This window comes from Solea senegalensis, linkage group LG1, assembly GCF_019176455.1.
Source record: "Solea senegalensis isolate Sse05_10M linkage group LG1, IFAPA_SoseM_1, whole genome shotgun sequence".
NCBI classification, from domain to species: domain Eukaryota; kingdom Metazoa; phylum Chordata; class Actinopteri; order Pleuronectiformes; family Soleidae; genus Solea; species Solea senegalensis.
This window is the reverse complement of record NC_058021.1, coordinates 6332756-6359485: the sequence shown is the minus strand read 5'-3', so window position 1 is coordinate 6359485 and position 26730 is coordinate 6332756. Positions and strand designations below refer to the sequence as shown.

The window sequence follows — 26730 nt, the reverse complement described above, 5'->3', positions numbered from 1 at the left end:
GTCATTTTCTAACCGAGAGGCTCAGCTTGTGAATCCATGTGAAAGATGTGTGACAGAAAAAGACACACTGTCTTAATATGCTAATGGCTGCGAATGGACGATTGGCAAAAACTGCGGTGCAAAGAGCTTTGATTGGGCTACATTCACTCTCTTTTTTTTTAAGTTCCAGTTCAATACAGATGACATTCGATGGTAGATGCAATACTCAATATTGGTATGATACTGGCCATAATGACTGAGTCAGATATTGGGGGAAAAAAAAAGGTAAATCATTTGTATACACTAAATATGGCAGAATAGGGTTAGAATTGGGTTTATGTTAAGGCTTAAGGTCTTTGCACATAATTCGGATGCAAATTACGACGCGCGCTCCCATGCACATCAAGCATGATGCAAAACAATAAAAAAAAAGTCACATCACAGCTGTCTGTGACCAGAGCAGGCTTCATATACACGCAGCAGCTGCTGCTGCTGATGGGGAGACAGCAGCTCACAGCGAATGTCGGTGAAAACACAAACCACTGAAGCTCCAGAGTAACCCCCCTCCGCACGTCTTGCAAGTATTTATTTCTTGTTTATTAGAAAGAACGGGGTTTTGGGAACCAAACACAATCTAGCGATCCATTGCCATGTTTAATGTTTGGACTGTACGTCATCGACAACACTCTATAATAAAAGGAAAAAAGAAAAGTTACCCTTTACAGTTGGGTATTTAGCTGTGATAATTAATGTTGGGGTAAGGAGCTAGGGAATGCATTATTATGCATTAGTGTCCTCAGTAAGAAGGCTGTGAGTTCTGTGTGTTCTTGTGTGTCACATCAGGGCAAAGCAACATGATGAGGTCATGACAGATATGAATGGAATGAGAGCTTCTGTTGTGCTCTGTCATGCTGAGGTTTCTCCCACATGCTCCCAGCTGTTCCAGGTACCTGCCGCTATTGTGTGTGGTGATACCAATATGCTCTTTCTAGCCTTAAAAAGCACAAGTGCCAGTGCAACGTGGCCTTTGAAATGTGTGTGTGTGTGTGTGTGTGTGTGACATGTCACTGAGTGCCATGAAAGATGGTGCATGAGACTTGAAAGGACGCATCACAAGGGCGTGAGAAAAGAGGCAGAGGTGGGAGCTGCTTTATGTCTGCGTGTGTCACGGGCAACACGCTCCCCGGATGAATGAGAGCATCTGTGACATCGGTGCATCAGTGCATGACCATGGAGATGACACCAAGGCCTCAGTGAACATTAACAGTTTCCACTTTCTGTTTAAATCTATTTCTGTTTCCTCTGCCATCATGTGCCTCAAGATTAGTTTGGAAGTTGTACTCGGAGTGTGTGTGTGTGAAACGTGTTGTTTTGATCGAGTGTAATCTCGCATACTTATTTGTGTGCGTGTGTTTGTGTGTAGGTGCTTTGGCTCCCAGTGGGGATTGTATTTCGGTCGGTCAAGCCTGACAGATAACAGCCCACCGTGCTAGTCACATCTATTATTGAGGGGACGGGAAATTGATCGGCTCTAACAGCGAATGTTACCCTGCCTTCAGCGCCTCAGTTCCTTTTTCTTCCCTCTCTACCGCCACTCTCCTTGTATTATTTGTCCCCCTTCATCCCGTCTCACTGTCAAACTCCCCGCTGCCCTTGTTTTCAGTGATTTTGTTACTCTTTTCTTTCTGTCTTCTCCTTTCGACCACACCATGCCTGTCCCATGTTCTCTAATGGCATTGCATTACATTTTCTGCTTTGAAATACGATTCTCATCAGATATCTACAGATACATGACACATTGAATGCTCGAGCTGCTCCAAATAGTCTTTTTCATGACCCGTAAAGTGACTCACACATGAGGTCAAAACAGGTGCTGGAGGTGCTGCACCTCTTGCTGCACAGTGAGGCCGACTGTGACTTAGACGAGGAAAATTGCACAAGAAAAACTCAAGTTCTGCACCATGATGTGACTCTTCAAACATTAATGAAACACAAAAGCACATAGAGACGGGTTGGCGTGTCTGAACACACAGATCTCATTTTGGTCACTTGCAATTGACGATTTGAATGGTTTACCCTGAAATATCTTATTTTAGAAAGAAGAATGCCTGCATGTTTATCCTCAGAGTCTCATTTCAAAGTAATATTGACAGCCACATTGTCTCAGTTTCTCAATTACTGAAATAATTTGACTTTTTTATTTTTCCTGGCAATCTCTCTGTCTTCTGTTGAAGTTGTTGTTTCACAGTGTATCAACACACCCAATTCCTCTTCCCCATCTGTCTGTGCAAGTGAGTTCCGGCCCTTTTCACCTTCTTTTCCTGCCTCCATGTGCTCTCTCCTCATCAGCCAGAAATCTCGACTCCGGATCATCTTTGATCACTCTCTGTGGGAACTCTTCATCTCAAAGAGTCAAGTGTTTCATCTTTGTTGTGTGACAATTCAGCTCTGGAAAAGACTGCGTGCTGCCAGCCAACACGGCCGTTTGCATCTGAACATACAGCGCGGAGATGCGAAGAAAGCCCAATTTGAGCTCCATTCATCATTGCATGATTGCCCCGCATTTATCGATAATTGGTTTTTTTTTTTGCGTTAAAAGAGATGGCGTATAAACCGTCAGTCCTGTAAACATGAGAGATGCAGCTGTTGCCGCAATTAACTTCTCACTTTCCCTAATGAAAGGTTTAATCCGCCAGCAAATCTCTCGGCTTCCTTTCAAATGCCAAGCCTCCATTCAGTGCGCTGCCAGTGGGAAAAAAGGTGGCCCGTGTCAAACAAAATGGGACTATCTATAACCAGAGCCAAAAGTCACATTCATCAGCTCAGGCCTTTTTGATGGTGTCATATCATCATGGTTCCTTTAAGTGCCTTAGAACAAGAGACGCCCTTAACCAACTGCTGCTTGATGACTTCCCGAGCGCCGCCTGCGCGGCCAGGCCTCTCAACCGCACACCCGCCAGCTCCCCACCTTTTCTCCCTTGATTGTCAGCTCGGATCTCGGCACTCGCAGCCCCTCCAAACACACCTTTGCCTCTTGTCAGAATCCTTCTGAGTGGACGACAGGGAGAGTTTTACTTTCCAAGGTCCGTTGAAAGCAGAAAGTGAATAGCTGTCTCCTGTTGGGATAAGATGTGTCGCGAATGACAGCCCGTAAAGCACGGAGCGCGGCTTAAGATAAATCTTTAAGGCCCTTGATTGGCTGTATTGACCAGTTATTTTCAGGTATGGAGATAACCAGAAAGATGACAAATGCCAATCATTCTCACTTTTCATGGTCTGCTCTGGAAGCTCTTTACTATTTACTCAGGTTTGTTTTTTTTAGATGTTGGAATAGATCTTGTGATCCAGTGAAAGTCCATTTTGTTGTTCACGTCGGCTTTTCACAATGTGGTGAAAAGATTCTGGTTCCAATAAAGTGATCGTGAAGTGATTATACTGTATCATAATTATAATTATATATAATCTTTTGCACAGTACTGTACAGTTTAACATTTGTAACATGACTGTTCTTTCTGTCAGGGGCCATTTAGATGTAGCTTATTTTGCACATGCAAATTGATAAGTTCAGTGTCTGTTGGATTCAAATCATTGTCAAAAGAGTTCCCACAATGCCGATTAAATCTATCACTTTCACACAGCTCTCACTGTGTTTTCAGTATAATATATTATGTTTAGATACTACAGCATGTCACCTGGTGACATTTCCACACGGCACACAGACAGTTTGCAGCCCAGTTAAGCAAGACAGCTGCAAACAGGTATGCAAATCGGTAAGACTGAAAACACAGACGTGTCCACAAAATGTTGGCGAGGCAAAGATTGGTTTCAACTTCTTTGACTGTGCGAGTGCACTGTAAGTCATGTGACACTGGAAATCAATCTGTTTTTTGATTTGAGCGAGTAAACTGCTGCATTGCCATTTCAGTGCTCGGATATTGTTTGCTTAACGGCAGGTTTTTAATCTCGATATCTTTCGAATATGTCACAAACACAATATGCCCTGTTCCCATTTAAAAGTAAAAGCACTTCAACTTTTTAGTGCTCTAAATCCGTACATTTTTTTTTCCCCACATGGGTTTTATTGTCATATTTGATGTGTGGCTTCAAACAGATTGTCCTGTTTTTAAAATGCAAACCCAAAGTAAAACACAGCAAAGCTGCAGAGGAGCGCTCCTGCCGTCATGAACTCCAATCTGCCAAAACCACTTAGTTTTTAATGTTTTAGCTGATCAGTGGATGATCGTTGCTAGGATGGTTTGGACTTAATGGATGGATTTAATAGAAGTTTTTCCAAGGCCTCTAAAAGTTGATGCATCCGTCGAGAAGACCTCGAGTCAACTCATAAAAATCACAATGGCTTCATTGTTTTCCGCTGATTCACAGTAAACAGAGCAGTGAAGCAGCAACAGTGTGTCAAGGCTGTAAACTTTATAACCCAGGCTCGTCTCAAACTGACCAAACTACAGAACTAACTGTGATGAAATTATAGACAGTGATGGAAATGGAAAGCAGGTCAGCATGACTTGATTCTATCAGCCACTGCTCTGCGTTCAGCTTCACACTCCGTCTCACAGCGCCGACACCAGAGACACTTTAAAGTGTTGCAAGAACTACACTATGACCAGAACATCCACTTTTATGTTCTCCAAGTGTGGAATATAATGTGCTATGTCATCAGTCAGGCCCGTGACAATGGATTTTGCCAGATAATCTAAGAAATTGACCCCGTATCTTCCTAATTTCATTGCTTGTCACATGGGATTACAGGTACAGCTTGGTTAAACTGTTAGCAGTTAATGACTACGTAAACATGGACACCAAGGATTAAACTAGTTACCTTATTGAACAAGATTTTGATATTAAGAGTTTCTAAAAGAATACTCCACTCGTTTATGTGTTACAGAGCATAGTCTGATTATGACTCATTTCTACAATATATCGACTGCTCAGCCAACGCCAGTGCAATGCAATTTGATTATATTATGCATTAGGACGACATAATGCAACTAAGATTGGAATACTCCATAATCAATCCTGAGTACTACCTTGTTTGGATTAAGGCAATACAAAAATGCATTATGCATAATCCAGACTATTAAAATCAAGAGCGACGTGCATCTGTAAGATGTCTGATTAGAATTGCATTTCACAACACTGGATAAAATCTGGAAGAACTGGAAGGAAACAGTAAATATTAATTGGACCAAAACAAAGTGCAGATTTGAAGTCAACTTCCTCCACACCAGGCAGCGTGTGGAGGTTTGGTTTTAAACTGTGGTTAACCTCTGTCCTGCTAAATATTACCCTTGTTTATGTGGCTTCACTCAATTCCATATCCGTAGTTATTAGTGTATTGATTGTTGTGAAAGCTCTGGCTAAAGCGACCTGTATTGGTCAGACCTCAAATGATCAGTGTTAAGTGGCTGCTTTCTTCTTTAAATAATTGTCTTTGTGGCTATCCAGCAATTTAAATGAATCATTCTCTCTTGTTTGTTTCTGTAGACTGTAGACCTCATTTCATTTCAATTTGCATACATCTCTGAAATGGCCTGTGTTTGCTGCTGTGTTGTTTATCAAGGAAAGTATCACAGGTTGCAACGATTTTGTTTTCTGAGAAAGGCAGCTACGGGGAAAACTGCCTAGGAGAAAGTTTTCTATTTATATATTCCTGTGAGTTCATGTCGTATGGATGGTTTGTTCTGCTCAAAAAAATGAAGTGACATTTTAAAGGAGGGATTAGGTTTCATCCGGTGTACGGATTAATAAGCAGACCTCTTTATCTTTGTCATTATTAGTGTCTTGCTACCTATTTCTCCCACAATCCCTCCATCATAATCTCAATTCAGAGCCTCTCTGACCACAGCCGTAGCCAACTCATTTTAAAGCCTCAGATTACACAACTGCCTCCCTCCTTATCTTGACCTCTTCATCTCTCACTCGTGGCTCTCCCTTGGCTAATCCAAGTGTCTTATCTCTCAGCTTTGACTGTCTCCCAACTGTTCGCCTAATTCGTTTGTCTCTCTCTTCTCCTCCCTTCCTCCCTCCCCGCCTCCTGTTGCTTTCTTGACTCTGTCTTTGTAAACTCCCCTCCTGAAATTTAGGCCTTCGGATGGAGTTAATATGACAGGCAATCATCGGCACAGGCTACAGCTTAATGGGAGCGAGCACATGCACCCGTGTGCAGGCCGAGTATCTGCAGTTCAGCATAAAGTCGTGCAAAGAGGCAGTTGACACACACACACACACACACACACACACACAGGCTCTTTCACAGCTGAATGAGCATCCACTCCCTGCATGCTCCGTTCTCTCTGTCCGTTAAGGAAGAGAGGAGGAGAAAAAGTGGCCAGCTCAGACCTCAGCAGATAGAAACTAATGACTGTCTGATTAATTCATTAGCTTGACATTTTATTGCTTGGCCGCTGCAGTCATCGCTGTTTACATTTTTATTAAAGTCTGACCTTATGTACACACTCTGGCCCTCTTGACATTCCGGCGTTCTGCTGCTGGCTTTCTTTCTTCCCACTGTTTTTAGTTTCTCCTCAGCCCAAGAAAGAACTGCACAAATTAAAAATGGTCTGAGCACAGTAGATCAAGATTATGCTCTGCACGAGTGTTCCTTGGCTCGAGTTTGTTCCCATTTTCATCAAATCCTTTGCGTTACTGTTCTGCGTTCTCAGCTGGCCGACTGCTTCAGAGGCCCAGACAACACTAAAAAAAACAAAAAAAAACGACAGAGGACAAGTTAAACCACAAATTATTCCCTTGCAGCCCTCGACTTAAAATCAGATTGATCCAGTTGCTCAACGGTGATTAGCTGACCACTTAATTATTTCTTCTGACATTTCTGGGAAATGGAGCACTTTTCTATGCACTCCGCTTAGTCAAGGAGGTTGAAGAGCGAGATGAAAGAGCTACTACTGGCTGCCAGAAGGATAGCTAACCTGGAATCCAAAAAGGAATTGAGAAGAATGGATTTTAAGAGCCAAAAAAAACCAGAGTAGAGAGAGATGGAGTGGAGGCTAAGTTGATAAAAGAGTGAGGGAGAGAAGGAGAGAGCTGCTGTCCTTAGTGAGAACACTAACCTGTAGGGAGTGATAAGAGCTGGCAGATGGTTAGAAAGATAAATAGACAGATGGGTAGTTAGATAGCTGGTGGAGGCTGATTTAAAGAGATGGAGAGGTTGGGAGAGATGATGGGCAGATGTGGCACAGAGATACGGCCGAGGACGGACAAAACTTTCTCCCTGTGTAAGTGCTTTAAGGCTTAGTGTTATCTCTTGGGTTGGTTTCGCCAGGCAGTCAGTCAGCCTTCTGCTTTTTCTGTCTTCCTCGTTTGGCCTCTGTCTTTTACTGTCACTTACCCTCCTCCTCCTCCTCCTCCTCCTCCTCCTTGCCCACTGTCTTCGTCTCGACACTCACAAGATATTTTTAATAGAATTAGGCTGCTCTTGTTATCAGTGGAGCGGGGTAGCCACAGAGTGAGGCGAGATTGAAACAGCGATTTCCAATTTAAGATTGTGTCACACACATCTCCCTGTGCCCAGATAGCATCCACCAATCACCGCCACCATCTCGCTCACTCACTTTTTCCCCTCTTTTGCCTCACTCTCTCGCTGGATATAGCTGCACTCGGGCCTTGTGAACATGCAAGACTAACAGCTAAATGCATACATGCTCCCTCTCTGTCACTCCACATTCACTGGCTTCTCTTGACAGTTTATCTCCTTGTCTCTTTCACTCTCATCCGGAGCGCATTCAGAACACAGCTCTCTTTCTACTCGTGAGTTCGGACTCAGTACTTCCAAATGCAGCTCTGCTGTTGCTCTTTTCTCTCCTTTTTTTTTTTTTTTTTGCGTTACATTTGGTGTTTTGTGTCTTTCCCACTCCTCCCACACTTGTTCATTCCGGGAACCTCCACCTCTCTGCTCACTTTTTCTTCAGTGCCATTATTTTTCGTTTCTCCACCCACACTGGCTCCATTTCCGTTGCCTGCCTTCACCGATTTCTGCCTCGCTTTCACTTTTCATCTTTTCCAGTGTCACTCTGTCTATCTGCCATGAATGCTTCTTCTCCTTCATCCTCCATCCTCTTGCTCCCCTCTCCTCATCCTCTCTTCTCTGCTGCCTGAAGGCGTTGGATTTCTTTGACTTGTCTTGTCAGGTCTTTGGATTTCTCTCTTACCTCTGGAGATATATAGTGTGCGTTCATGTAGTACACTCACCCATGCTTGTAGCCATGGGTGAGTGTGTGCTATTGCTCTGTGTGTGCTTTTGTGCATGTGTGGGCGTTTGTCAGGTTCCCATAGCCAGAGGTTCTTGTCTCTTACCAGAATGCCACAAGTCCACCTTTTGAAAACGGCTTGACAGCAATGCTGCCTTGACACGCAGCCCGTCTTTAATATCCTCTTCCATTAGCCAAGCCAGCCAAGCAACATTGATTCCACCGCTCCATTTTAAAAAAAAAGTTGATTTTTCTTCATGCCAACATTTCTCTCATCACAATAACTGCCAAATCTACAGCGTGTGAGTGTTTCCTATTACACACACTCTCCGCTTCTGTGTTGAGATGAATGAAAAAGTTGACTACAGTGCGTGCCAAGAGTTGACCCTTTTCATGCAGAGTGTGTCTTTGTCCACCGCCTCTTTCTTTCCCTCTTGCACTGTCAAACTGTCCTGTTGTTAAATCAGTGAAGCATGGTTTAGGCAGCGAGCATGCTCAGGCTTTTGGAATCATTTAAGTTTCCAGCATTTGGGTTAATCGTTCAAAGATGTACAGCGGAATCCTCCAAACTAATGGTTATAATGTAATCATTTATATACTCTATGTTCCCACATGCTTGCACAGAAGCTTAGTAATTCTTTAAAGAGATTGTGCTGCACTTTCTTGTTCCCTAAAGCACATTGGTGGGAAATAAGGGGTGGAAACAGTATTTCAATGTCAGCTGTGATACCCCACACACACACACACACCTGCACATATGCCTCCCATGGGCTTCAATATGCAAAGGACTGGTAATATGTTGTTTTGTGCATTACGATTTCATTGCTGAGCTGATTCAAATGGTCGGGCAAGCAAATACTGCTCTCGGATGAAAACTTAATTGCATTTGGATATCCACTGGCTAAAGTGACTTCAAACCCCAAAGAACTCTGGGGGCAATTTAATCAAGGAAATGGAGAGTTTTGAAATGGCGAGAGGTGGTTTTCGGCGAATGGAGGGGTAGGGACTTAATTCAACCTCTGTTAAAAGCTTGAAACCACTTTTTAAGTCTACTGGATGTTTGTGACCCTGCTTGTATGCTGAACTTAGACCCACCAACCACTTCTTTAAGTGTTAATTGTACCTATTAACGTGCACAGTGGTATTTTTGCTGCTGTCGTCCATCTGTTTGTCAAGGTTTGACATATGAGAGATGGACCTCTGCATACTTTTCTTATGACAAATCATTCTTTTAGGATTGTGGTGTTTTTGTCATCTCCTCTGACCTCTGGCATCAACAGAGCTTTTTTTTTGCTAGATATTTTCTCTTCTTCAGAATGTTGTGTGAGAAAATCCCTGTAAATCAAACGTTTCTGAAATAGTCAGACGAGCTCATTTGGCTCCAACAAACATGCTACATTCAAAGACACTTTAATCACCCCATTCTAAACGCATTGTGTTGCTGCCATGTGATTGGCCGATTCCTATATTTGTAAACAAGCAGTTACACAGGTGTACCTAACAAAGTGGCTTGTGAATGTACTAAGCCCCTTAGCCCCTAGCAGAGCGGATGCCATCAATGACACTTTTCCATCTGACTGGATTCTGGGCTTTCCAGCAGAGATAAGTTGCTGCAATTCAAATCGACAGGTGAAGCTGATACACACATCAGTGCGAGGCTTTTTAAACGAGCTGAATAAGACTTGAGTGTTTGTATTGCGTTTGTGTAGATGTCACTGCTGATGGTGGCTCTGCAGTGATGTTGCCAGGGGTTTGTTGATATCCGCGGTACATGTATACTATACATTATATCTACAGTACATTTCGTACCTGACAGAATCTCTCTTTCTCTGATTGCACTGCCCGTGCTTGTAGTTACAGTCTGGATGCCATCACAGGGTTTGCAATATGAGGCCAATGCAGAAGGGTGTGAAACCTGTATTCTCTTAAATGACCATCAGGGTCGACTCCACTAGTTGCAAAACAAAGTACGTTTTTTTTTTTTGAGAAAATTACCCTACGTCTCATTTGATTTATACCAGTAAATATTTTCCGGACAATCTCTCAGTAAAGTTATTTCTGGTTTCAAATACAACCGAAACTTGAGGCTTCGTAAATGACAATTTAGGATGGGAGTCTATCATGAGGATTGACCTTGAGCTTGGATTGCCATGCAAATAAGTTGTAATCAATCAACCTTAGAAGCGTAAGTTGGTCGCGACCCCCATTTGTATACATTCTTTTTGCAAAGGTTGACTAATTGTGTCCCATTTTTCAGCTTCACAATTAGACACAGAGAAAATGTCAGTGGGACAAAGATTGAAATATTTTATCAGGAGTGAATGAACTATCGTCAACAAATACCAAAATAGGACATAAAAATATGTTGACATGCACACATGTATTCCCATAATATGCACTAATATACTGAAGGGAGCTTTTCAGTCATGGTTGATGAGCTTCTTATGCGAGTGATTTGATTACACCAGTCATTTGTCCTCTGATATCTTACCCTCCACCTCCCTGTCCCTCTCTCCTCCCTCTCTCCCACCACAACAATCCATTTCCCTCTGAAAGTGACACTTTAAAAGGTTGATAGCTCTTTGGCCCAATCTCAAAGCTTTAAATCGATGGCTGGCGGAGAACAGCACCGAGGTACTTGCATACATACTCGTGTCTCCAGACATGGGAGTTGAGGTCGACATACCAGATGAAGAGTCTTTTTGATTTGTTGGCACAACATGGTCCCGGAGTCCCTGCAGGCAGGAAATGGATGACTGGTGACATTTTTGGCTTTTTGGTGCCATTTTGTATGCACAGATGAAAAGATACACATGCACAGACAAAACAACGTCAGTTTTGTGAAGTTCATCCACTCCTTTCGCTCCCGCTGTTTTCTTATTGCTGTGACATTCTTCCCTGAAACATTATTTTGCAATCAGAGAGCTCATTCTGGCTCCCATAATTACTCTACCTCTTCTCTTCAGCTCACTGCTCCTGAACAAAGTTGTGGTAAAAATGGAAGTCATTTGCATCGCGACACTGGCTGCTGAAGTGTGCAGCTGATTGTGAGGGAGCTGAAGATAAGGGACACATGGACAAAACGTCTTGCTGTGCTCAGTCTGAAGGCTGTGCATGCATTTGTAACTATCCCCGTGGTTACAAGTGATCTATCCACACCACCTGGCACCAGTTCAGCCCCTGCTGAGCCCCCAGGAGAAAGACCTTCTGCCCAGCTCTGCTGCTTCCATCCCCAAAGCAGCGAGGGCTTGGCCCCATGTGCAGCCAGCCTGGCCATGGGGAATCTGGTAGCTGAAAGCTGTGGCACATGGATGGATAACTATCCAGCTTCCTCAAGGTGCAGTAAGTGGCATGGGAGAGGGATAGCAAAGCCCCTTGGGGGTATGGAAAAGAGAGTGGATCCAAAGCACTCAGCCAAGCCCATTTTCACACCAGCTCTATATACGTTCTAGGGCCTGTCATAGAAAGAAAGCACGAAATCAGGGACAAGAAGTAGAGAGAGTATAAAGGCACACCACACACATTGAGGTTAGATATATTCTGATCCCAGATATTCCTGAGAATGCTTGATTGGGCATTGCAAGCATGGAAATGTACGTGCCAATTTAATGCCACGTCTTAAAAATATATTCAGTTCACTAAGATAATATTGAGGCTGCATAGAATTGGTAACAAGGACAAAATAGTATGGGAGCATCTATCCTGGAGGTACAATGTCTGCAACTTTTCTCACACTCACACATCCAGTAGAGTATCACCAGCAGTGTGACATGACAGAGCTGAGATCATTTAGTGTTAAAGTGCGAACTATATAAATATTCATCAGTCAGAGAGCAGCGGTGTGGAGGTGAGGCAGTGAGGGAAGAAAAACTGAGATTTCCTTTTTTCTTTTATATCCTCACTATTGTGAAAACGTGGTGTTACTGTGTCAGCATGTTTGTGCCTCTGCAGTTTGATATGATGCCCCTATAAGTACAGGTTAAATCTATAAGCACCATAGTCCAATGAGGACTCTTTCTTTTTAGAAAACTAGAGCTGAGACTTTGTGGAACCCATCTCTGTGCTGTTTCCTCACATTCCCTCAGGGGGCGAATGCAGGCTTTTAGTCGGCTTTCATACAGCTGAATGATGCACCACCTCCTGTTGGTGATCCCCTGCAGGCACTGGATTGCGACCCAGTATGGTGGGCTCGGGGGCCTCTCTTCTCTTCTCCTTCCCCTGAGCTTGCTGTCCTCATATCTTTCGATCTCCCCGAGTCTTTATCGCAAAAACACAGCACACTACGTTTTAATCGTGCCCCCAAATAGAAGACACTTTTCCAATTAATGGAACTGCCGTCGTGATGCACTGTGACTCTGTGAAGCTGCAATGCACAATCGGCCCCAATGAGCCACTGCTGCTGCTTGATGTATTACCACCTCACAAGTTTAGAATGTGCTCTTAAAATAGACATATCTGTGGTGAAGGAAAGCCTACTGGTGACGCTGTATAAAATGGGGGAGTAATGTTCTACTAAAGATGCTGAGTGGCCAACAGTTGGTGCATATGGTTGTACTGGGCTGCTCTCGGATATGAATGTATGAAATTGTCTGAATGTGAAGCAGGGTATTAGTAATAAAACATCATGCATGCTCAGCAAAAGGCTGCCCTGGATAAATACGAAGGGTCATAAAGTGTTGTCATTACTCGAGATTGTGTCAAATAAAATCAGAATCTAGTGACGGGTCATTCGGTCATGCAGCAGTCGGCCAGTGTTGCAAGAAATTAGTTATTTCCAATGACTTTTAAGATGCTTTTGAGTTCCTGTGCCCCTGCATTTCCGTGTTTATGATGAAATGTCCCTCACCATAAACAGTGAAAGGAGTTTAGGCAATAAACGGAAGCATAGCAGTTTCACTTGCCTCTGTATTAGTGCTTTGTTTCAGGGATATATTTCCCAGCGTGTATTTATAACTCTGGGCTCATTCCAGCATAGACAGGAACCTATCGCTTTTCCCTGAGACACAACCACAAACACAGCGGTGGAGAGGGAGACATAGTGTTGTGTGTTTGTGTGTGTAAGTATATTCAGGCGAGAAGACGAAGTATACACTGTTGAGTCATTAGTTTTCAGTACAAATGTATGTGTGTGCCATTTTTTTAAGAGGGGCATTCACTTTAAGCCGCTTTTGGATGCATGCGCACGCACGCGAGAGCACAACATTTGAATGGGAGACTCAGTCTCATTCTGCAACTCTTTATGCACTTCACAGCCGGCATTCTTGTAGCTCCATATACTAACTTGCACTTCCTCTCCATCAATCAGCTCGGCACCAATCAGTACGAAGCTGCCGTGCATCACATGTTTATGAAACCAAATAATTTTCTATTGCCTCACGCGTCGCAGAATTATGTTGAGCGTTTTATACCTGGCTCTCCTTGAAGACACACACCTTTCGAAGAGAATTAAGAGGGAAATGGAATCTCTACCGCACTGACAGGGAAGGCTGAGCGGGCGTATTAACCAGAGGTAATTGAATGTAGAACAGTGCGCAGTTCAGGGATTAACCCTTGCACCTGTGCTCTCTCATCCAAAGTGAGGTAAAAAAAGGTCATTAAATCTCAGATACTGTGTGGCTGCTTCTGAGTGAGAGGAAGTTGTTGTGCTTTTGTGCAAAATGTACAGGTTGGGGCCGGTGAGACCATCATAGTTCATGGCTATTTGTTATGAGTGACAGGTTGGGATTGAAATAAAAAAAAACAAAAACTCAACACCTCTCTCAGTGAGCAATGGAGCTGTCTCATTATCCACAGTTAGGAAGCCAATTGGGTGCTGACTGGGAAAGAGACAGAAAAGAAGCACCAGCAAATCATCCTTCTTCTTTTCTGCATATTTCAGGCTTCTATAGGAAGATTTTACCATTGTGAAAATAGTCAGACAGCAGGAGGATGTGAAATTTGTGGGAAAGTGCAGATGTTGGACTTAATCTTACCTTGTCCATGATGATGTGACATTATCTTCAGCAGTCTTGACTTGGAACCCATTTTAACCAGCTTTTTATTGTAACATTGAATCTGACAGGGAAAAGCAGACATAATCGTAACGTGTTAAGATCAGGGTCTTTCAAGTCTTTAAATCTTTGCTCTTTGTCTGCAAAACCTCCTGAACCTTGTTGGCAGGCTGTGGTCCTTGGGAGGTCTTATAAGAGACGTGTCGCTTGAAATGGCCATGCATTTAGCACAAGGGATTGATTGTAGAGGATAATAATGACGCAGATTCTAGTCATGTAATGTGTTTTTTATATTCAACCGTATTTAATCTGCAGCTAGGGGACCTAGTTTGATGATGTCACAAAGTGGTCTACTCAGTGTGTGGCCCCTTAGGGGGAGAACTACAGCAACATATAGCAAATTGTAATGAGTTATCATTAGTAACAAATATATACGATAGAATTCGAAAACGAAAGACAACACACTGGATGACGTCACTCTTTCATGAAGCGGATGACGTCATAAAATGAAACAGTCCATTACCTTCAATAGAAATGTGTATTTCTAACGACGTTTTGGCTCATGTGAAAGCACGACTTGACAAAATATGTGTCATCATTTTTAGATATTTTAATGCAGAAATGTTATACATGTCTTTATATATTGATATTCGGCACCCGTGTATTGATAACCATATTTCTAATGAGGGACAACAACGTATTGCTATATTGATATTTTGTGCAGCCCATTATATACACAGTAAGCTCACGTCAAAGGAAGGCTCGAGTCTTCACATTTATCCACTGAAGCTACGCCAATATTTGAGTGACAAGGACCAAAACTGAAGACAGCGGGGAGAGGGAGAGGAGGTGGGACTGCGAAAGCGAACAACAGTAAAAAGAAGTCTAATTGTTCCAAAGGGAGTTTGTCTTACACAAGTAGGTTTAGTGATACACAAATCCGAATAAATAAGTCAAGAAAATGGCAGGAGGGAAGAGTATGAGCCAGAATGTAGATGGAGGCAGCGCGGGACCGACTGAGATAAAGAGAGACAAAGTAAGAAAGACAGATAGTACGGGGAGCCACTGTGACTCTATTTCCACGGCAGCACAAACCAAGCTAGTTTCCACCAGTTACATTCATGTCAGTGTGTGTCCTGGATTCAAAATGCAACAACAGCCTCGAGGGGCCTTCATTCTCCTGGTACACACTCAGCATCTCTGCCTGCCTGCCTGCCACTCCAGCATTATATATATATATATATATATATATATATGTGTGTGTGTGTGTGTATATATGTGTGTGTATATATGTATGTATATATGTGTGTGTGTATATATGTATATATATATGTGTGTGTGTGTGTGTACACACTCAGACATGTGCAGATGCATGCATAATAATCTCATCCCTCACACACACACACACCTACCAACCAGCCAAACGCATTACTACCCAGCATCTACACACACACACACACACATGCACGCGCACATTAATCGCCACTGTCTTCAATTGTGTTTCTCCCATTCTCTTCTCCTGAGGCTCTCCATCCATCCGCCCATCTATCTATCTATCCATCCACCCCCCACTTGTCTCACTCTGTCTGCACACACACACACACACACACACAGACACACACGCACACACACGCACACACACACTGTGTGAGTGTGTCATGGTGTGCGCTTGCCCTCTTCTCCCCTCAGAAGATAGTAATAAAGCCAGTGATTGCCAGAGATGGAGATGAAGAATGGCGCCTATTGATGATCACGCCTGTGACAGCCCGGCAGCGAGCTTGACGCAGGGCCTTCATTATTAGTGCTAACAATAACAGCAACACTTGGGCCCTAATTGAATGAAAAAGGCCGCTGGCAGCCAGGCTTACAATCAGGAGGTGGTGAGAGACATGAGGAGTGTGAAAAAAATAAGCATGGACAGGAGCGGTGTGATGGCGAGAGAGCGGAAAGTGATGACTGAGATGCTTGAAGAGGAAACAAAAATAAAGACGCAGGGCTTACATGATGGAGTCGGAGACTGGGGTGAGGTGGAAAGTGTGAAAGGCGGTGGCCGAGAGTGCTTTGAGAGGAGCGTGACGAGGCATGAGAGACGAGCATCGACAATTAGGACATTTTTATTGAGTGAAAAGATGAATAAATAATTGACAACGTTCAGTTTGAAAAGGGGAAGAAGCGAAGAAATGAACTCCCAGAGAGGACGGGGGAGCACGGGGGGGAACAATGACAGAAAATACTCTTTATTATTTTGAGTTGTGTAGCTCTCGAGATTGCAATGATTTCGGTTTCCATTCAAATACAAGAGAGGGAAATACATTCTTATAAGTTGTTCTCAGAGATATGTTTTTAAAGAAATACCATTCTTTTGTTGTCTTTTTCCGTAATTTTATCCAAGTCATGTTTGCAGTCTTGATGCTAAGACCAGAATAAGGTTTTTATAAGGAAGAAAATGCAAGAGAATAATGAACGTAAACACTTAGAAAACGTCATTTGAGGCACACACAGTTCACTCTGACAGATATGGGTCATTTTGAACCAAGAGAACTCATTAAAATGACCAAACAGCAAATACTCAGCTTCCCAGAACATCCTATGTGCCTGTGACATCATTCGACCGTGCCCTCAGCTCATAAGCTTCTTTTCAGTTTGGATTTTTGACTCTCCGTTCCTAAGGTCAGTGTTGTCGGTCTGTGGTGTAAAGTCATGTGTCACAGGCATTTACTCTGAGACATAAACTAGAGCTGCTTGATGTGGTGGGTAATCATGGTACCATTATTCTAAATAAATACTGTGATTAGTTTGCTTCAAAGTCGGGAGGAATGATCATTTTGGCATCTTTACTGTCATGTATTCATCTGAAGAGGAAGGGTTTTGTGTCAGTGAATAATGTTGTTTTGTTGATTTTGATCTTGCACTTGTTGATATTGCAGTTTTAATTATTTTGCACTTCATTATGCTGCACCAGGTAGTTTTTTTCTTCCATTACACCGTTCGTGAAAGAGATGCTGGTAAATCTTTCAATGATGTGAGCACCAGACACACAACTCCATTTATTCCATTTACTTATTTCTCAAAACCTTGGCACATAACACAAAAATTAGATTTTCCTGTTTTTTTTTTTACAATGTTACTTTCTTTTAAAGAAAAGAAATAAAATGAAAAGGTCAGACATTTCTTTTAAAAAAAAAAAAGATCAAATCTTTGCCATCAGCACATAGTGTGCTGGCTGGTCTGTGTTTGTGCAGGTGTGTTTCTGTGTCCCAGCATGTGCATATAATCCACTTTTATCACTGTGAATTTGCATGTCAACATTAGAGGGCAACCAATCTGTGCCGCGTCCCCTTTTTGACAGACTTGATTTAGCAGCACAACAGCTCCGCGTCCGAGGCTGCTAATCAAGTTGTCACGGCGTGCCGCAAACATGCTAACAGTGAGTCAATACGGGTCCGGGGATCACGCGATAACGACATCATCGCTCATGTTAATAACGCGGCGTGCCTTTCTGCTGCCCTTTTTCTCTCTCTGCTGGCATTAAAAAGACAGAAAAAGAAACGGAACTGAGGAAAAAATCAATTCTTGCATCTGCATCTTGTTTGTGCTCCATTGTGGGAGAAGGAATACATTAATCAGGGTCAAATCATGCTCAGCTTGACTTAAAAATGAATATAATAAATAATTAAATAAATGGAAGAGAGAGAGAGGGTAAGATGCAAATTAGGTTGGAAGAAAGTGAAGAGAGAAAAGGGCTCTGATGAAGCAAACCCTGCAACGGAGGAGGGACCAGGCCAGAAGGAAGGGGTTGAATATTGATAAGGTAAAGATAAAGTCTCAAACCAAGGAGGGAAAGAAAAAAGCCAGTGAAGAAGACGGGCACACTGCGTTGCACCTGAGGTGGCTTAGTGACAGAAGGAAGCTCTCTGGTGGCAACAGCAGCGGCTGCCCTGAATTTTTTATGGCCAGCTGAGAGATAATGATACGGCTGAGAGACGCCATGATATGTCTCACCCATGTTTCTCTGAGAGCAGCTTTTTATTTGCTAACTTGAGGCGAGAGCGATGGGGGAAACTGGAGTCTCGAAGAAATAAAACTCCAAATTGTTTTGTGAAAAGGCAGCCAAAGAGGAAAGTTAATTCTGAGGAACTTGTGAGTGTATTTATGGTTGTCTGAAAAATAAAAACCATTTGCTCTTTGCTTTTGGGAGCTGTTATGATGGATCTTGGGTAATGGAGTTTTGATGGATGAGCGCTGCACGGCCCGTGTGCTGGGGTCTGAGCAGAGGGCGGGCACCAGTAACTCCACTGCATTGATATCTGACCACCAGAAATGACGGCGTCTTGGGCTTTTTTTTCCTGCTCTTTTCCCCCACCATCTTTAATTTTCTAACTAAATTGTTAAGGTTTGTAATATTGAATATCCCATAAATGTAAAGGCTATAAAACGACTGCAAACCCTAAGAGACAAATCCACAGAGGAGCCTCTGAAATCTACTTTTGTTATGATCTCAGACATCCATATATTCCCTATTGGCCCCTTGCTCCTTTAAAGACTGCAATTACGTGAGGTAAAATGATAATGTTTTCGTCTTTAGCCTCCCTTTGGTAAACACTGCCGTGAGGATCAATTAACCAGCGGCTAATGAGCAAAGTGGGGGTCTGCCTCAATATTGCACCATTGTTCACTGGCGATTTTTAATTAATGGATTTTGAAGTAAAATTGCAAAAGTTTTTAATTGTTTTCTTTTCTGAGTGGGGGCAAGATCAGAGTGTTAATTATAAAGTAGGGGCTTTAAAGTGAGGAGGATTTAGACTTTTAATTAAAGAGAAGTTTGATGCGACCAACAGACTGAGTTCAATTGCAACACAATCCCCTGTTCCCGCCCCTCCCTCCACTTGTGCCCGTCTGTCTGCCCACCTTCCCCTCGGTTTTGTAGCCTTCAATCTTCTGCCAGTCATCTCTCCCCTCCCTTGTATGGTGTTAATGTCTCCCTCCTTGCAGAGTGTTGCTATCAGAAGGTGGATTAGGCAATCTGAGAGCTCTGCTCTCAAATGGTGAAGATGAGGCCTGAGGAGGAGGAGGAGGAAGTTGACGATGAGGGAGGGCAAGGGGGAGGGCTCAGTCACTCCATCGGATTCCTAAGATTGAATTAGCAAGCTTTAGACAAATCAGAGCCCTTTTGGACATGCTCACCAAGATGCTTTCTGCAACCCCCCCCATTCTTCTTCCTTCACACAGCTTTGCTCCCCATCTGCTCTCCCTTAATAGCGCGAAACATTGTTTTCATAGCAGTGATAAATTAGGCTGAAGTGATTAGCGTGGTGTGAAACGTGATTACATACCGTAGCTTTGCTGATTTGTCAAGCAGATGCCCTCCACCAGCTAGACGTTGGTAGGTTACGTTGCTAAACTCGGTCTCGCCCACAGCTGGAGATCCCAGCAGACGCATGCAGGTTAATTGCTTTGATTGTGGATATAGCTCCGCCATGGGAATGCAACCTGCAGTCCATTTTTCTTATTGTGGTCGCGGTTCTTAGCCACGCCTGCTACTTGCACATGCACATTTACATAAATAAAGCAGGACCGAAAAACAGTAATAACTGGGAAGCAGCAAATGATGTGGGATGTTTTGGTGTTGAGTCATGATGCAGTCGAATTTTGACAGAATTGTTAAAATTAGACTGTGGGAACAGTCATCGGGATTAATAGGCTGGTGGCGTCAAACTTCCATCATCATCATCGTGGTGTGTTAGACAGAGTCCTGTTATTTATTAAGGAGCCACATCAGCGGGGGTGAAATAACATGAAAGAATAATAACTGGGGATACGGCTGACCTCCTGTTGACTGCCTGTGTTGCTGTGATTATGCCAATCATTGTCATTAGCATTTGCTGCGATGAATGTGATTTTTCTGCTTTGTTGCATGCATGCTGATGACTATTACCCATCTCTCTCTTTTTGTTTCAGCACCAAATACTATCCCTCCCCCCCCCTTGTCTCCCACTCATCTGGCACTGAATTAACCCAACTGCTCAAGCTGTTCTGTGTTAATGCACTTGTGCACACGGCAAATCCACTACTGATTAAGGCAACAACCTGATCCAGCATTCATCTAAATCTCAATCAGACTTTATCAATTTTACGTCAGTGCAATTCTCACTCCTCATCCAAGGCCAGAAAAGAGGGGGAGTCGCTGAGATAGTCTAACGCCAGTCTCGTCCCTCTATCATTTTAACTTTTGTTGCTTCTCATCACGCGTGAGTCCGTCTTTTTTGCTTCGCTCTGTGCATTTAAAGCCTTTTTGTGGCTTTTATCTGACTCTTAATGCCTCCCACCCTCGTATGTTCCGTGGCTTTGCTCAGGATTTCCCTTCATTTGTACATGAAGCATGATCTGCCGTGAACAAAGGAAGTGCACAGGAACTTAAGTGATGAATCTGCCGTATAAAAAGTCTCTGGGGACAATTTCAAATGCACACAGGAATTGGAATATTTATTTTTGAAGTAGGAAGATGATTTATGTACTATACACTGTGTTTATAGAATAGATTTTATAATAGCTGCATTCATACTATCTCAATCTGCTGTGTAACTTTTCAGAGAGTGTTCTGCCTCAAGGTGACCTTGAACAATTGTGGTGATCTGAAACAGCTCAGAATTGATTGACGTCACCGTCGACATGAGTACTAATCAGTTGTTTTTTTGTGCATGTGTGTGCTGACAAGCTAAAACGCATGGACCATTCTACCTGCATAACGTCACGTGAGCACATGCTGACAACCTGACATTAGCCCTTTGCTCAAAGCTCTGTTGTGTCGAAGTGCATTCTCTCCGGGCTGCTGGTGAGGCTGGTGGACTCACTTGTTTGAGAAGCTGCAGCTCATAGTTCAGCTCTGGATTGTGTTTCGGGGGCACTTTCAGTGCTAAGGTCACTCATTTGAAAAAGAAAGAGAAGGAAAAATCAGCTCTTTTCAGCCCTTCTCTCTTTGGTACTTGACAAATACAGTACATGCAGTACAGTAGCACTTGACAGCATACGGTGTAGTATTTCAGGATAGCATTCATCATGATTAAGCCTGCCTGGTAATGAGAAATAAAGGAATTGATATTAATTTGTCGCTCACCATCCCCATTGGACTAAGAAAATGCAAATGAGCGCCCGTTTTATGCTGCACATCAGCTTTTCTACTGCGGTTTAAAGTGAAAGTGTGTGGTTTGTGCCACTTTGAAAACAGTTTTTTTCAGTCATGCAGCTCAATGAATGTGGCATTTATTACTCATGTTGAATTTCTTTTAATTTAAATACATTTTAGTAATTAGCAAAGACAATAGCAGTGTTTAGTATACACACATAATAGCTGCGAATGCTGAATCCAGCTTTTTTAAAATGTTATTATATTATCATTATTATTTACCTGTGTTACAATGGTGATTTACTAATTAAGTTGTTATTTTTTTCGAATCACAAATTAATTATCGGAGGGAAAACACAACATATTTAAATTTAAAAAAACTACAACCTAATTATATGTTGCATTTGTGACTGCGCCTCTCCTGAGCTGCGTCTCAGGAGGAGGAAAGTCTTTTAAGTGAAGCGTACCGCTGAGGATTTGAAGTTGAAAATAACATCAGGTGAACATCGGAGAGAATGAGCGTTTCTCATACACGCAGCCTGGAAAATTAGAACACACAATTATACATAACGCACTTCTAATTGTAACATAAATTGAACCCAGAGGTAGTGAAAAGTGAAAAGATACAGTGGTTAAAAAGATGTGTTTTTGTATTTGTGAGGTGATGGGCTAAAAGGGACAGTTTTCACTCCTGGCCTTTTAACTTTTGCAGTTTTATTAATTCCTCTCTGTGGTGCTGTAATCTGCCAGTAGTGTACATTGTTGCCGCTGTTGTTGTTTGTGATGAGTGCTTTCTGAGCTGTGAAGGGTAGAGAGGGAATCTGAGAGCAATTCAATAGAGTTGGCAAATCTCATCAACACAAATGCTGAAAAGGTTAAAAATGAGCTGCTTTTGAAAAACAAGACTCACTCGGATGTGTAAAAATATGTGCGCTTTTCAATGGCGGACATTTTTTACATTTGTGTGATGCATTGAATGCAGCTTTTCATTTCTGACCTTAAACACCTTAACGCCATGAGATCTCCGAAGCTGTCAAATGCATTGGAAAGCAGCACTTATATTTAAGTAATGGGGCACTTTCAAGGACACTTTGTGTGGCATGTCTACACATTGTAAGCGTTTTCCTTTTGTCATTTAATGCCTCCTTGGTTGAGGTTTGTGTTTGCAGGGGCGTCGTGGTTCGTCAGTAGCGAGACAACATAGCATGAAATGACAAAAAGCGAAGGAATTTTGTAACGACAACAAACTAAATTACTTTCCGTACACCATTTAGTGAGACGAGCCCCGTGAATAGTTACTCGTCTGTTTCCCTCAGAGTTTGTACCAACAAAGGACATCGGGCAGCCAAAGACGTGGCTTGGGGTCAACGAGTCCAAAGAACCTTTTGAAGAAATAGTTTAAAAAGAAAAGAGAGAGTGAGTGAGAGTTAAAAATTGAAAGAGAGGGAGAGACAGAAAATGACCTCTGCAGTTTTGTTGAAGACATGAAACGAAATGAGAGGGGAGAGACGGACCGAGCGAGGTGGAGGATTAAGAAAGCAGCTAGTGAGGATGACTTAGAGGGGAGAGGGAGAGAGAGAGGGAGAGACGGGTAAAATCGGGTGGGCTTATGTGGCCCTGGGGTTAGGGGCAAAGGGGGAAGTAGAAGAAGGGGAGGTGAAAGAGATTGATGAGGGAGAGTGAGGAACTAATTCTCACTTCACTCTGGGTTGGAAGATTAAGAAAGATTAGAGCCATAGAGTGAGGGAGGGAGTTAGATGGAGTGATAACTTAAACCACATGGCAACAGAAGAGAGAGAGAGAGAGAGAGAGAGTGTGAGAGAAAGATTACGAAACAGAATGAGAGTTTCAAAAAAAACAACCGAGTAAATGCACAGGAATAGGAAGGAGACAATGCTAGAGTGAAAAGAGGATGGATAGAAGAAGACGGGAGCAAATCAGGCTCAACGGGCGTCTAATAGTAGTGATATGTGAGCATATAAATGCTCTTTCTATTAGAAAGTGTGCAGTAATCCATGTCATGGGAGTGCAGGAACTAAATCCAGGTCATCTATACACCTCTCCACCAGTCATCGATGTCTCGTAGTGTGCAAGCGTGTTTGATGGTATCTTTTTACATTCTGTTCTTTCATTTGCAAAAAAAAAAGAAAAAAAAAGGGAAAATCTATTTTCCATTTCCTGCCGCTGCCATCTGTTTATTCTCTCTCTCGACTGTTGGCGGAAAATTTCAACATCCACACCTATAGGCTGTGTTTCTCTAAAGGGTGATGGAAGGACCGTACAGAAAGCGCCCATAGACATTCGCGGGAGTGTTACGTGGACGTATGGGTGCCTACGCACACACATTACGCTGTCTTTGACAAATGTATGTGCCCACACACTCGAGCAGCCACACACCCGCTGCTGTGGAAGTTTCTGTTAGAAATGAGGGGGGTAAGAAAGGGAAGGAGAGTGCTGCAGTGGCAGACTCAATCCGTCATGCAGGATTACAGTGTGAGCTTCTCCACGGCCCTAGATGTGGTTTTTATGGTTGGAACACAGGGATTTTTGAAAGACAGCAACCTCTGCTATCCCTGCTTCATATTAGAGACAAAGACGGAGGGTGAGGAAGAAAGGAGGGGATTCTCCCCGAATTGGCTGCGATCTTCCCTCCCAAAGCAGGGATATGGGGTTTCCATGGGACAGGTAAGAGGGCGACCTCGGCTCCCATTTACGTGCCCTCACAAGCTACATATGGGATCATTACTGCACCTGTGCCCAGAAGGAGATGACCTTGGAGGGCAAGACAAGAGAGTTGCAGCTCCATTTCCTTTTGATGAAGATGATTGGTAGGCGGTGATTGTGCGCGTGTGAGAGGATATTTCTCTTCACGTGTGTCTTGTGGCGTGTCTGTGGGTCTTAGAGCGTCTGAAAGAGAATTTACAGTCTTCGCGCCGCAGCATCCAAAACACTGAGCAGCATTAAGGCACCCTGCCGAAACACTCAACCTGAAAATGTAACACTGACAAGCTGTGATCTCCTACATGGTCCTGCAACACATCGCTGATGAATGCAGTGTGGAAAATCGTCCCTTGACATCCACCCACGGCCGAACAGTTAAACAGTTTTGAAGACTGGAGGAGGCCAATTAAATATTATTTGGGAAGTACAAATGATTCAATGCTTGCTCATGTAGGACAAGTAATTGTCTCAGTCCAGTGTGTTGGGACTGACGATCATTTTTGTTGTGTTGTTGCTGTTTTCTTGTGTCACGACTTCTAATATTTCCGGGTTTAAACCTGGAGTCCAAGTCTGTGGCATCACATTAACATGGTGTGTTAGTCCAACTTAGTAAACGTGTATTTTAAATGTCCCGTTTTAACACAATCATCCTTTTATTCTACAAAGCCATGTGAAAGGACTGACTGCTCTGCTAAAAAAAGGCAACCGTTGAATAACGGATGCATCTTCGGATGTTTTGCACAACACGTCGCTGCACAAGGCGCTCAGTTTTAATTTCCACATGCCGTATCCAATTCTCACCCAAGGTGACCCCGCGATCCAACCTGCCAGAGATAGTGACTTAAACATGCCGCATTGTGCTCCGTCTCAGTGAGCCACTGCAAAACAAACAAGGCAACAAACTGACTCAAATGGAGAGAGACTAAAGTGAAATGAAATTGAGATTGCGGCAACGTCGTTAGAATTACGGGGGGGGAAAAAAAATATGCTGTCAGTGACGGTACACAGGCAGGAGAGAGGCTGGGGGAAATGAAGGTCATAAAAAGATGAGAGGATGGTGTGTGTGTGTGCGTGTATATATACGTATATATATATATATATATATATATATATATATATATATATATATATATATATATACACGCTAATGTAGCTGAGATTTAGTGCCTTCAACAAAGGGTTTTAACAACTGTGACAGCACAGGCTTCCAGGCCCATGTGGTGGCACAGCCTTCAAGTAGCTCAGCAGAGGCGTGAAAGCAGCAGGCTATATGATAAGGGAGCAGGACAACAATAACATCTTTGGGAAAGATTGTTCTGACAAAACACTGATAACGAGCCCGTGTTGAGTGTGAGAAAGCGGAATATATTGTTTTTGATTCGGCGGAGCAGCAAATGACTCAGGAATGGGCCAGTGGTATCCAAAAAGTGTGACTCGGGAGACATTGCATTAATGTATGTGGACGAATGTTGTATCCCTGCGTCCTAACTGTTTTTGGACGACAGGACGTGTTCTCATCTTGAAAGGAGTGATTCTTCCTTATCAGCTCTGGATACTTGCTTTGTCCCAACTCCCAGGCTGGGGGTGATTCTGTACTGAATTCTAAAATAGTCAGGTGGGCTGTGGTGTAATGCTTTTCAAAAAGGGCACAGTTGTGTTGGTTGGCTGTTCTTTTGTGCAGTTAGTTGGTCCGTTCTTCCCTTTCTTCATTTCGAGCTCAAAGATGTGTATCTGCAGGAGCTGGATAATGGTGTGACTGTGATGATTCATGCCACCCCAAGGAGAATTTAGGTAAATGGATGAAAATGATCATGCAATTTATTCCAACAGCTTCTTGGGTCTCCTCATGTTTCACTATATATATATATATATATATATATACACACAGTGTGTATGTATATGTGACAGTTTTAGTTCAGAGAAATTGCTTCTTTATATGGACTACTATAAAAACCATATACTATAAATATCTATGTTTCATTGAGGGTGAGCTCTAATAAGTTAGCTTTAATAAGGCTCTGGCTGTAGTGAGCAACTATTAAATATGAATGAAAGTCAGTTACATTCAAACCATTATCAAACAGTTCACACAATGCTGATGAAGCGTATCAGGTCCACATCATTTTCTCTGTGTTTCTCAGTATTGGCGTGTTTTGCCGTGTGTTTTGGGGCCACATTTTTGCACTGCACACAGATGGTGATTTGCTTTACACCAAGACTTACAAAGCTCTCATAAAGGGAGTTGGCTGCGAACAGTTCTACTATGTCTGGAAACCCAAAAATGTATCCTTGACGACTTTTATCAGTGGATTCCACTGCTTAAAAAACGTTGATATTCAACAATGCTCGGCACATTTTCATTGCAACTGAGTGACAGAGACCACTGCAGTGACGTATCTGATTTAAAAATGTGAATGATTGGATTTCTTTGTGCACACAGCGTTGGAAACATCCGATGTGAATGACATCAAAGAAAAAAACCAAAACAAAACAGTCGCTTTGGCCTCGTAATTTGATTGTAGCGATTGACTGGATGAATATTACTTCTTGGGTGTGCTCCCACTCGTGATCGATCATGTAATGTGTGACAGATATTAATGTCTGGTGTGAGTAGTCGCTAGTGTGACAATAGACTCTCTACAGTGTCTAGTTGGCAAACGTACACTGAGAATGCTTTGCAGGCAAACTCCCTTTG

At 42.9% G+C, this 26730-nt stretch overlaps 1 long non-coding RNA gene across 1 annotated transcript in view; it reads left to right on the top strand.

Moving 5' to 3' along the window:
* Window positions 1-26730, top strand: part of LOC122774080 — a 50583-nt gene that overhangs the window by 15161 nt on the left and 8692 nt on the right. The gene's annotated exons all lie outside the window — the stretch shown is intronic.